General features: G+C 41.6%; 1 protein-coding gene across 3 annotated transcripts in view; it reads right to left on the bottom strand.

The window, feature by feature from the left end:
* The window catches only part of UGGT2 (UDP-glucose glycoprotein glucosyltransferase 2), a 672,069-nt gene that overhangs the window by 41,459 nt on the left and 616,466 nt on the right, over positions 1-14,144 (bottom strand). The window lies entirely within an intron of this gene.

The raw sequence follows: 14,144 nt of genomic DNA, 5'->3' as shown, positions 1-14,144 counted from the left end.
TATTGGGTAGTATATTGGGGTACCTAGCGCTATAAAAACCTGGCGGTGAACCTAAAAAAATAACTAGCTACCTAGCGACACATGCAGCGATCAGAAAAATGATCACTTAGTGACACTGGCAAAAGGGGGTGAAAGGGTTAACTAGCGGCAATCAGTGGGTTAAAACCATTATTGGGTAGTATATCGGGGTACCTAGCGCTATAAAAACCTGGCGGTGAACCTAAAAAAATAACTAGCTACCTAGCGACACTGATGCAGCGATCAGAAAAATGATCGCTTAGTGACACTGGCAAAAGGGGGTGAAAGGGTTAACTAGCGGCAATCAGGGGGTTAAAAACATTATTGGGTAGTATATCGGGGTACCTAGCGATATAAAAACCTGGCGGTGAACCTAAAAAAATAACTAGCTACCTAGCGACACATGCAGCGATCAGAAAAATGATCGCTTAGTGACACTGGCAAAAGGGGGTGAAAGGGTTAACTCTAGGGGCAATCAGGGGGTTAAATCTTTATTGGGGGGTGATAGGGGGCTACCCTGGACCTAACACTAACTGTCCTGACAGTTTTTACTGTCACAACTGACACTGAATGCATTGATCAGTAAAGAAATGATCAATGCAATCAGTGACACTGTGACTGGGGGGGGGGGGGATTGGGGGGCGATCGGGGGGGGGTTTGTGTGCCTGTGTGTACCTACATGTCAGTGTAGTGTTGGTGCACACTTACTATTAGTCTTCTCCTCGTAGTCCGGTCAAAAAGACCGCCCCGAGGAGAATGACATCACCTCCCTCTTCCTGTGTAAACAATACACAGTGGGAGGAAGCTTCTCATTGGCCAGGAGCGATCCAGAGGGGGTGGCCGAAAACCAACGGCCATCCCCTCATCACGGAGCGCTCCTGGAGCGAACCGGACCGTCGTATCCAACGGGAGGGGGTCCGATCGGACCCCCCACCCGCTGGAAGGCAATCACGTACATCTACGTGATTGTGCCTGCCTGTGCCATTGTGCTGACGTACATTGGCAATACGGCGGTCCTGAAGTGGTTAACTGACAATTGCGTGGTCGTGCGACGTGGCTCCCAAACAAAATAGAGCTTTCTTTTGGTGGTATTTGATCACCTCTGCGGTTTTTATTTTTTGCACTATAAACAAAGAAATAGCGGCAATTTTGAAAAAAATTTTTTTTTTTACCTTTTGCTATATTATATATCCCCAAAAAATATTTAATAAAATGTTTTTTTCTATAGCTTCTACAAAATAGGGGATAGTTTTATTCCATTTTTATTGATAATTTTTTTTTTTAACTAGTAATGGCGGTGATCAGCGATTTTTATCATGACTGCGACATTATGGCAGACACATTGGACAACTTTGACACATTTTTGGGACCATTGGCATTAATACAGCGATCAATGCAAAAAAAATTGCAGATTGCTGTAAAAATGTCACTGGCAATGAAGGGGTTAACCACTAGGTCGTGCTGTAGGGGTTAAGTGTGTCCTGGGGAGTGATTCTAACTGTGGGGGGGGGGGGCTGTGTGTGACACGTCACTGATCAGTGCTCCTGAATACAGGGAGAGCTGATCAGTCACAGTGTCACTAGGCAGAACAGTGAGATGCTTGTTTACATTAGCATCTCCCCATTCTTCCTCACCATGAGACGATCGCGGGTATGCCTGCGGACATCAGGTTCGCGGGACCCGTGATTGCGGAGCTGCCAGCGGGCGTGCACGCCTGCCTCTTAAAGGGCAATGTACAGGTATGTTAAGCTGCCTGTACGTGCCCTTCTGCCGCAATATATATCTACGTGAGGCGGTCGGGAAGCGGTTGAAAGAATTTTTTTCTATTTTTACCCAAATCTTTCAATACATTACAGAGAAGTGTTTCTAAACCCAATAAATTCATTTTTTTCAGATCTTGATCTTTAAAGGTGACCATACACTGCAATCAGATCTTAAAAAATTTTGATTTAGTGCAAGAGCCTATTTGATTTCATAAATTTGAATTAATTGTTCAAGTGCGTCTTCCCTTTACCTATTTTGCCAAAATATTATGTTGTACAGAGATTGCCCAATCAGATTGCATAGTGCATGATCATCTTAAGTGCCAAATTTGGAATGTAGATGTGCCATGACCCGCTTGTACTTTCCAAATGATATATCTTGGACATTATACAAGGCACATGAGAAACCACCTTTTTTCAAGACATGCTAGAGTGATCAGGACTCTTCAAACTACGGTTCTCCAGCTGTTGTGGAGCTAGACCATTATTATGTCTCCAGAATTGGGAGCGTGGCATCTACCCAACTTCTCTCTGCTGGTGGACACAAGAACCAACATCTATAGATACATATTTGGGCAGCACAGTGCTGTAGTGGTTAGCACTTTCACCTAGCAGCAAAAAAGGTCGCTGGTTCGAATCCCGCCTGCAACAACATCTGCCTGTAGTTTCCTCTAGGTACTCTGGTGTCCTCCCACACTAAAAACTTGCTTGTAGTTAAATCAGATCCTGACTAAATTGGCCCTAATATGGATGAATGTGTGTTAGGGACCCACGCAAACACCACCCCATGTTAAATAAAATAATTTTCTAAATTTGCAAATAAGGATCATCACTTCCTCAGAGAACAGTGAAGCGAGGCATGGTGGTGGGAAGAAATTAGCAGCAGTATAAGCAACTTCCTGTAGGAGCGTGATGTCATTCCTGTGTGCCAACCACCGCTTCCGGGAACCAGATATGCACCACGGGTAAATACCTCCGCGCACACAGCAGTTGCGCATCTCACATACACAGAAGCCGTGCATCTAGCTGCAGGAACCCAATTTTTAGGGAAATTAATAGTAAAGCAGATGCAGATTTCCAAGACTAGACTAATAAATGTTTCTACTGAAAGGCAACTGGTGTTTTCTATTAAACAAGGTCTAAATGGGCCATTGACATGCATCGCAGTTGAACTTAGGAATGTCTCCTTTCAAAGTTAAACTAAATAAAATCCTTTCTTATTTTTGCTTGGGGATAGAGTGCAGAGGGATTATAAGTCTTGCCAGTTTTTGGGGACATCTGCACCCCTGATAGGGAGAAGACACCTCCCAAATGTTGCCACTTTCTCCTTCAAAATTTATTCACGTCCTCTCACATAGCCAAACAGGAAGTGAGGGTAAAACCCTACCAATGTCTTTTCTTGGGGACACACAGGTCAATCTAAATAGCTTCCCCATTAGCTAAATTGCACTCTAGCATTTTGCTCTGTACACTCCAAATTATTATGCATCTTGGACTTTGAAGTTTACTTTGCACTACAAGTGCACTTAGAAGGGTAGTTGCTGGAGAACCGAGGGGGACATGCAAGGAGAATAAAAAAAAACAACATTGTTGCTTCTACATGATTGGATGATAGAATCCCCAGTGCTTTCCCTCAGATTTACAGCGAGTACACTTGTATTGTAGAGTGGATTTGCCTTTAATAAACCCCAAAATACCTAATAATTTGGGGTGTACACAATAAAGTGCTAGAGTGCAATTTGCCTAATGGGGACACTAGTTAGATTGACCTGTGTATCTGCAAGGAAAGACTTTGGTAGGGTTTTACCCTCACTTCCTGTTTGACTGTGACAGGAAGTGAAGCCAATTTTCAGAAAAGGGACAGTCAATCACAGTCAATGGCTTGGTATTTTGGACAGCTATTTTAGCTAAGATAAATTCCCAAAACATGTCCTGTTGGGGGTACTTGAGAACTGAGGCTGAGAACCACTGAGCTAAAATGGAAAATGGAATACCGTATTTATCGGCGTATAACACGCACTTTTTTCCCCTTAAAATCGGGGGAAAATCATGGGTGCGTATTATACGCCGATCCCCCCGCCGATCTGCGCTCTGTGGAGCGCCGCCGACAGCTGAGCCGAGTGTACTGGGTACTCGGCTCCGATCTCAGTCACGCCCAGTCCCGCCTCCTAGCCTTTACGTCCCGCCACTGGCCCGGTGTTGTGTCCATCACAGGAGCCAGGACAAGGGGCGGGATGGGGGCGTTACTGCGAGCTGAGCCGAGTAGCCGAGTACCCTCGGCTCGGTCTATGTCGGCAGCGGGAGGAGCTGAAGATCTCGATGGCAGAGGTGGGAGGAGCCGAAGATCTCGACGGCGGCGGCGGGAGGAGCCGAAGATCGCGGCGGGAGGAGCTGAAGATGGCGGCGGCGGTAAATTTAAAACTAACCATACTGCAATTTTGTGGAAGGCTACAGGGGGACAGTGTAGGGCTGCAGGGGGACAGTGTAGGGCTGCAGGGGGACAGTGTAGGGCTGCAGGGGGACAGTGTAGGGCTGCAGGGTGTTGGTACGCAAGTTAAAAGCTGGACACAACAGCAGGGGAAAAGTCTCTTTTCTTTTCTTTCTTTTTTTATGACTATATGTTAGCTACGGCTTCGGCCTTGTAGACTCTGAGGAGTGACATAAGGACTTATTTCTTTCAGAGGGGCCCACTGCCACTATTTGGATTTATTCGGCAGTGACAGTGGATATGGTCATGTAATGGTATAAATAGTGTAGGGCTGCAGGGGGACAGTGGAAGGCTGCAGGGGGGCAGTGGAAGGCTGCAGGGGGACAGTGAAAGGCTGCAGGGGGACAGTGGAAGGCTGCAGGGGGACAGTGGAAGGCTACATTGATGGGCATTTAAAATGTAAGGTTTTTTCCTTAAACTTGCCTCCTAAAAGTTTTTTCCTTAAACTTCCCTCCTAAACTTGGGGTGCGTGTTATACGCCGATAAATACAGTACTTACCGCTCTGTAATTTTCCTTTCCTGGTGCCTATCCATGTCAGCATATGCACAATCCATGCATATGCTACCATGAAGGCACCAGGAAAGTAGCTTTTAGACAAATCACACTTTTTTTGTTTTGTCATGCCAATCAGCCTAGTTAAGCTGCAGCTGGGAAATCTGTTGCATAAAAATTAAAACACAATTTCCTACAAATTTTATTGGTCAACAAAACAGGACTTGGAAAAGAGCAAGGAAAGCAAAAAACACATGTATGTTAATTTGAGACACTAACAGAATATGGTTGCAAGGTTTGACCATTTTGCAGAGGAAATTAACAGGAGTTAAAAGGACTGTGCCCACAAACGTCTATTACGGATTTAAACATTAATTAGTCACAACAGCTTGAGGAATATTTTGCAAAATAATGCAGCACAGACAATTAAATCAAAGTGAAACAACCTACAAATGACACACATTGACAACATCAAATATATTTCAGGGGAAAATATCCCCCAAACCCAAAAAAATACAATAAACCAAAGTAAAAAAACTTGCTCTAAAACATCTGGTTTGCAAATACAGAACAAACAAAATACAAAGAGAAAATACATGTTTTACAAACTCTACAAGGACACCCAAATGTACTCTCTTGCCAGCCCCACACACAATCTTGCCTCTTTTCAGGGCAAGGTAAAGAATGCCATCTCCAAGCTTTATATAACATAGGTTTGTGTGCTAATAGGGCAATTGAAAACACATGACCCCCCCCCCCCCCCCCGTCCCACCCTAAGGGAAATATATCAATGTCACCAAAAATGAAATAAGGAAAGGGCCTTTAAAAATGCAAAATTATTTAAAAGCTAGTAACTTGAGAGGGGGCTTACTCTGCAGGTATAAAAAGGGCTCACTTATTAAAACTGAATGTTGCCTGTAGAAACAATTCAGGTTTCACATTTATTCTAAATTATACCATTCTGATCTATTTTACAGCCCCCAAAAGAAACACCCTGTTCACAAGATAATTTTAGTAATAAAAAAGATGACATCAACAAGATAGGATGCACTTGCATGGCAAGTAAAAAACAACTTGAGCATAAATAAATTATGATGTTTGTAACATTTTTTTTGTGTGCATTCTGCATGTACAAATTAACTTATATTACTCGTTTTAGTCCTTTTATACGATTCTTAATTTTGCAATCTTCTGGTTACTCCCAGCATTTCCACTTTACCTACAACAAGAAGTGTGACCGTGCTGTATCAGTTCATCTACCACAAATGTGTACTTAGATGCATAAACAGTAAAGGCCTACAATTATATGTGCAGTGTCAATACATTTAAAATGATGTGAAATCACGGTGTGTATAGATCTCCTAAAATTGATTATACCATGAATATGCATTCCATTGCAAATTGATCACATGTGCTATCTGAATTCATCAAAAGTAAAAGCAAATTCATACAAAGTGAACCATATAAAAAAAATTCAATAATACAAAAGCATACATTTATATAAAATACCCCCTTAATTTTTTTAATAAAATATTGTGAATAAAATACCCATCAATAATGGTAAAATTAGTAAAGCGTCCCATAAGTCCTTTTATATAATCCTTTATATGGTAAACTTTGTATGAGTTTGTTTTCACTTTTGATGAATTCAGGTGGTATATGTGATCAATTAGTAATTAACTGCCTATTTATGGTAAAATCAATTTAAGGAGATATATACACACAGTGATTTCACGTAATTCTAAATGTATTTAGTAATTTATTGACACCTTGGATTTTTGCACATATAATTGTAGGCATTTACTGTCTATGCATCTAAGTACACATTTGTGATAAATTAATTGATACAGCGCAGTCACACGTCTTGTTGTTGTAGCCAAGACATCTAATCATTGGATGACTACAGCTCAGTAGAGTTGGAGAGTCTCTTGTCCATTTGGCACAGGCCCCAGTTTATTATATTTAATTTTACCAGACCGAAAAGATGATTCTTTAGGCGTCTCAAACTGTAAAGAAAACATGTCTGCTGCAAATGTGCTTACCTGACTGCAAGTAGAAATCATGCACAATTAATTTGACTGCTGCAGGAGTGTGTTATGCACAAGCCAAATTGAGGCATTCTAAAGTTTTATAAATATTGTGTGTAGAGTTTTCCTTTAATGCCCTGTACACACGGTCGGAAATTCCAATGTAAAAAGTCAGATCGGATTATGTTGTCAGAAAATCTGATTGTGTGTGGGCTCTATTGGACTTTTTCCGTCGGATTTGCCGAAGCACAAAGTTTGAGAGTAGGATCTAAAATTTTCCCACAACAAAATCCGATCGCATAAATTCCGATCCTGTGTAGACAATTCTGACGGACAAAGTGCCACGCATGCTCAGAATAACTTAAGAGACGAAAGCTATTGGCTACTGGCCCATTTATAGTCCCGCAATACGTGTTTGACGTCACCTCGTTCAGAACAATCGGATTTTCCAAAAACTTTGTGCGACCGTGTGTATGCAACACAAGTTTCGGACAAAATCCGTCAGAAAAATCAGACGGATTTTGTGGTCGGAATGTCCGACCATGTGTACAAGGATTTACACCATTCCAACTTAAAAGGAAAATTGGATGCAATAGAAAGTTTATCCCAATTAGTCACCCTCTTCCAATGTTATGCATATGAGGTGCTTGCTGGATATGTGCCATATATGAGATGGCAGCATCAAATAAAAGAAGGCTCATTAGCAAACAAATGTCCATTGCCTCCCTTAATTTGGGGGAATGGCATAAAGTGGTTTATTGAATTTTTCATATCTTCACTACAGACAATTGTAATAGTGATTTTAGACAAGGTCAGTTTTTTCGTGTTAAGATCATTAGCAAACAAATGTCCTAAAACCTCAGATTTTTTTTGCTGAAAAGAATACTAAACAAGGTAGTTAAAGATTGAAAATCTAAATCTGGGCAAAATGGTATCTAATGATAAAGTGGTGTGCCACCAGCACCAAATACTAAGCTTCAAACAGGTGTATTTTAGGTAAGTATGACATATATGTACTTTCAGCAATACTCAAAAACAATTTCATTTTCAGTGCTAGGTGGAATTCCACTTCATAGTGGACCATTCATTAAAATTCCCACTTCATAAGATAATATAATCAGTGGGGCACACACCAGCCTTATAAACCATCATTATTCGTTTTTCTACATGCCATGAATGAAAAAATAAAGAAGGTTAAAATTAAAATTGCTATTAAATCCCGAGACCAACATTTATTAAATTATAGCTCACCAACTCTTAGATGTGATGGTTGCATTTGTTTTTTTTGTTTTTTTTTTGGCTTTTTCTTTTATTTTTACCTGGTAATTCAGCCAGTAGGTCAGTTATTTTTCAACTTACTTTAAGATTCCAAGCTGTTCAGATAAAATAGCAGTTAGAGGGTTGAGACAAGCTATTTTACTTTACTTGTCCTGTTTTTAACCACTTAAGGACTGCCGCATGGCAATGTACGTCGGCAGAATGGCACCGACAGGCACAAGCACGTACATGTACGTGCTTGCCTTCCATCGTGTGGGGGGTCCGACCGGACCCCCCTCCCGCTGGCTGCGGCGGTCCGTTTCACTTCAGGAGTGATCCGGGATGAGGGGATGGCTGTTTGTTTCTGGCCATCCCCTCTCGATCGCTCCTGGTGAATGAGAAGCTTCCCCCACCTGTGTAGTGTAAACACAGGCAGGGAGGAAGTGATGTCATTCTCCTCGGGGCGGTCTTTTTGACCGGACTGTGAGGACAACACATAGTAAGTGTGCACCATCACTACACTGACATGTAGGTACACATAGGCACACAAATCCCCCCCCCAATCGCCCCCCCCCCCCGTCACAGTGTCACTGATTGCAGTGATCATTTATTTACTGATCACTGCATTTAGTGTGAGTTGTGACAGTAAAAACTGTCAGAGCAGTTAGTGTTAGGTCCAGGGTAGCCCCCTACCCCCAATAAAGGTTTAACCCCCCTGATTGCCACTAGAGTTAACCCTTTCACCCCCTTTTGCCAGTGTCACTAAGCAATCGTTTTTCTGATCGCTGCATTAGTGTCACTGGTGCCGCTAGGTAGCTAGTTATTTTTTTAGGTTCACCGCTAGGTTTTTATAGCGCTAGGTACCCCCATATACTACCCAATAATGGTTTTAACCCCCTGATTGCCCCTAGTTAACCCTTTCACCCCCTTTTGCCAGTGTCACTAAGCAATCGTTTTTCTGATTGCTGCATTAGTGTCACTGGTGCCGCTAGGTAGCTAGTTATTTTTTTAAGGTTCACCGCCAAGTTTTTATAGCGCTAGGTGCTCCCATATTCTACCCAATAACGGTTTTAACCCCCTGATTGTCCTAGTTAACCCTTTCACCCCCTTTTGCCAGTGTCACTAAGCTATAGTTTTTCTGATCGCTGCATTAGTGTCACTGGTGCCGCTAGGTAGCTAGTTATCTTTTTAGGTTCACCGCCAGGTTTTTATAGCGCTAGGTACCCCATATACTGCCCAATAATGGTTTTAACCCCCTGATTGCCCCTAGTTAACCCTTTCACCAGCGATCACCGTGTAAGTGCCACTGGTGACGCTGGTTAGCCAGTTAGTCATTTAGGTTCCCCGTCAGGTTTTTATATAGGGCCAGGGACCCCCATATACTACCTAATAAAGATTTTAACCCCCTGATTGCCCCTAGTTAACCCTTTCACCAGTGATCACCATATAAGTGTTACGGTGACTCTGGTTAGTTAGTTTGCTTTTTATAGCATCAGGGCTCCCACCATTTATTACCCAATAAAGGTTTAACCCCCTGATCACCCGGCGGGTGATATCAATTAGGTTTTAGGGTCAGGGTCTGCGTCACCCCAGGCAGCGCTAGGATAGTGCCAGTACCACTAACACCCACGCGCAAAGCATACACCTCCCGTAGTGGTATAGTATCTGAACAGATCAATATCTGATCTGATCAGATCTATACTAGCGTCCCCAGCAGTTTAGGGTTCCAAAAAAACGCGTTAGCGGGATCAGCCCAGATACCTGCTATCACCTGCGTTTTGCCCCTCCGCCCAGCCCACCCAAGTGCAGTATCGATCGATCACTGTCACTTACAAAACACTAAACACATAACTGCAGCGTTCGCAGAGTCAGGCCTGATCCCTGCGATCGCTAACAGTTTTTTTTGGTAGCGTTTTATATTTAAATCCTGAAGGCAGTGCTTGGTTTTCGGGGTCCCGTACGTGGCTAGGCTCCCAAAAAGTCCCCCATGTGTGGCATCCCCATAGCCGGGAGAAGCAGTAGAATTTATTTTGGGGTGTAATTTCACTTATGCCCATAGCATGTGTGAGCAATATATCATTTAGTGACAACTTTGTGCAAAAAAAAAAAAAAATGTAATATTCCTGCAACTTGTGGCAAAATATAAAATATTTCATGGACTCAACATGCCTCTCAGTAAATAGCTTGGGGTGTCTACTTTCCAAAATGGGGTAATTTGGGGGTGTTTTGTGCTATTTTGGCATTTTATGGCCTTCGAAACTGTGATAGGTAGTGAGGAGTGAAATCAAAAATTTGCACCCTTAGAAATCCTGAAGGCAGCGATTGGTCTTCGGGGTGCCGTACGCGGCTAGACTCCCAAAAAGTCCCACATATGTGGTATCCCTGTACTCAAGAGAAGCAGCAGAATATATTTTGGGGTGCAATTCCACATATAACTATGGCATGTGTGAGCAATATATCATTTAGTGACAACTTTTTGTAAACTTTTTTTTTTTTTGTGTCATTATACAATTACTTGGGGGGGGTGTGTACTGCCCTGCCATTTTAGCACCTCAAGAAATGAGATAGGCAGTCATAAATTAAAAGTTGTGTAAATTCCAGAAAATGTACTCTAGTTTGTAGACGCTATAACTTTTGCGCAAACCAATAAATATATGCTTATTGACATTTTTTTTTTACTAAAGACATGTGGCTGAATACATTTTGCCCTAAATGTATGACTAAAATTTAGTTAATTCGATTTTTCTTATAACAAAAAGTAGAAAATATCTTTTTTTTTAAAAAATGTCAGTATTTTTCCTTTTATATCGTAAAAAAATATTGCAGAGGCAATCAAATACCATCAAAAGAAAGCTCTATTTGTGGGAAGAAAAGGACGCAAATTTCGTTTAGGTACAACATTGCATGACCGCGCAATTACCAGTTAAAGCAGTGCAGTGTGAAATTGTAAAAAGACCTTTGGTCCTTAGGCTGACAATTGGTCCGGGGCTGAAGTGGTTAATGTGAAAGCGGCACTAAACCCAAAATCTAAAAATTGTTATATTGTAATTTAAATATGTAAGGGCTGCATTACTTTCAGTTTATTTAGGCTTTTCCCCCTTATTTTCACCTGGTGATCTAGCTAGTAAGTCTGCATTTTCCAACATACATTAACAGACTCAGTTGTCCAGACAAAGTAGTGGGTAGAGGGCTGAGATAAACTATTTAACACTGACAAGGGTGCTTACAATGGTCAACTTTTATTCAGTTATGTCAGGGGTGCTCAACCTTTTGAAGAGCTAGGGTAATTTAGGTGATTTGGTAGCCGGTTGCGGGCCACAATAAAATGCTTCAGAATTTAGAATTTTGGAATTTTAAATAGCATAATGAACATTTTCCTTCCTGCAGCCCACGAATGCCAGCAGGAGGGAGAGGAGGAGAAGACATCTTTCAGCGCTTGAAAGAATAAAATGGAGAGAATCGGGTTCTTGTTTATGCCGCCCCCACAGCACCCCCCGTTTAAGTGTAATACACAATTTGACAGGAATGGGACGGGATTACCATTGCGAACCCTGATACTACACCAGTGGTTGGGTGGTGATTAAAAACACATCTCAGCTAGGGGGGTTTACCGCCCAGTGCACCCACCCAAACCGCAAATGTAAACAAGCCCTTACTATCCTGAGTCTCCTATAAGGTTGCTTTCACACTGATATCCTGCAGCTTTCCTGCGAGATAACTGCACTTTGCATAGATTTCTATTATATCTTGTGGGTGTGGTGCACTTTTCTTCTGTGCACCAAAACTCCTGCATGCAGACTTTTGGTGCACTTTGAGAAAGCGCACCAAACCTGCAGGATAAAATAGAAGTGTGCTTCCCTGGTTTGAGTTCAAGGACCACATCAAAGCGCTCCAAGTGCCACAGGTTGAGCTCCCATGAGTTATATAAAACCTTTATTCCAAAAGCAAAAAAACTTTGTTGTAACTGTTTATAAAGGGTTTGCTGGAGTTCAGCTTCGATTTGTTAGTCAAGTCTATATAAATCTGCTTGTCTACGCACGGTTTGATTGCTTGACGACCGGGCATCTGATATTTGTCAAAAGCGTGCGTGCAGGATTTTGTCTAGCATACTAACAATCCGCAAATTGTCGTTTGACAAACACGAACGTAGTGACGTACTATGAGAGTATAAAGAGGAAGTTAATTTCTCAAACGCCACCCTTTGGGCCCCTTATGCTAATTTTGTGTTAGTAGAATTTTAGTGAGCATTGATTAGTGATTTTCAGATCGTACAAAACAAATGCCTTTTAAAATACGTTTGGCACAACTACATCAGTTTCACCAGCAAAGCAGCTTCATTATTATCCCATTAAAGAAGATGAGAACGTGCACTGCATTTAGACATTTCATCAATTGCCACATCACGAATGTGAATTCTAGATTACGTACGATAGTTTACAAGACTAAACTCTTCCCAGTCGTTCCTCGATTCCGAGTATGCGTGTTTGAACTTTCGACTTTTGTTTGACGATTTCTGTACTGACCATCTAAAAATCAAATGTTGAGTTCACATCCAACAAAAATGTTATAGCCTGCACATCCAGCTTTCGTCTGATGTAAAAGTCAAATCGTCTGTCGAAAGCACCGTACTAACGATCTTAAAATCTGCAGACAGCTTTTCTTAAGACTTTTCCCTTCCGATTTTCGTACCGTGTGTACGAGGCCTTACACTACCATATCCTGAAACATCCGCTATGACAGAAGTTTTGGGGATTTTGGAGATATCCCAGGATTAAAAATAGTTGACGGAGAGCTTTAATATCAGGATATTACATGATGCTTCTGAAGTCATTGCCTCAGGATGTTCAATGTGCTAATGAATTCCAATTAAAGCTAGGTATTAAATCACAGGCATGTAATAAAGCGAACAACAAATACAGGTGTATAGAAGGCCTAAATATACCACCAACTCAGCGCCAGTTAAGTCCTGTAACACTTCAGCAGCAGAAAAAACTATAATAAGATCTTTAAAAATATACTAAAATATTTAAAAAGACAAGAACTAGCAGCTGTTTAAAAAATCATAGAAAATGTCAAACCTTAGTAAAAATATTCACAGTCTAAATGCTGAAAACAGTATTACTAAAACAGCGCTGAATATTTTTTACTAAGGTTTGACATGTAATAAAGTGAAACAAATGTAATAAAGTGAAACAAAACCTTGATTTAGTCATATTTCTTTTTACACACCCTAATGTATTCCTAACACATTCCTATCAGCAGCAACAGGCTCCCGACAGCTGTTTCCACCTGAGCATACACATGCTGGCAGGTCCCATGGTTTATGTTAAAGATGACATTTAGGCAGAATGAATTAATCCGAGAAAGGTGAAATAGCTGTTAAGTTAAACACTTAGGGCCCATTCACATAACTGCCTAAGTCAAAGCATGCACATTATTTGTGAGCTGCGTAAGGGCCGTTTCACACTGCAGCTATACCAGACATTGCATGTGATTCACACCGCATTGCTGTGCAGATCACATGCAATGTCTGTGGGATGCAAATTCAGCTATACAAACTGAATGGCTAAATTTGCATTGCATTCGGAGCAAACTCGTGCATGACCCTTTTTTTTGTTCGCACTAAACTAATCGGATCTCATGGGTGTTCACACCTTTGCAATCCGTTTCCTGTCCAAATTCACTGGACAGGAAACACGATCTGATCTGGGGTTGTCATTTACTTTGTATTGACACTCCCAGCGGTTCGCATCGCATGGGGTGGAGAGAACTGCCTGCGAGTCAGGTGCAATGCAGGAACCTGCACTGAATTCGCAGGGTTCCCGCATCGCACCAATGTGAACTGGTCCTAAAGGCAGCCCATTTATTTGAAACAGGGGCATATACCATTTTGACACTGAAATGCCCTGCAACATACAATGAATGGCACCGCACTGCACCAAAAGCATGATAGTATGAATGGACCCTCGCATATACTTCAAATGTGAACTTATTGTACAAAATCATCAAAAAGGCAAAAGTAAAAAAATATACATTTGTTTCCTTTAAAGACTGAACTCTTAATCTGGTCACATTCAGATGGTACAATATTCTTAGAT

Source organism: Lithobates pipiens, unplaced genomic scaffold (assembly GCF_037356315.1).
Source record: "Lithobates pipiens isolate NorthernLeopardFrog02 unplaced genomic scaffold, aLitPip1_a1.2 Scaffold_16, whole genome shotgun sequence".
Taxonomy (NCBI): domain Eukaryota; kingdom Metazoa; phylum Chordata; class Amphibia; order Anura; family Ranidae; genus Lithobates; species Lithobates pipiens.
This window is presented reverse-complemented; position numbering and strand designations above follow the sequence as displayed.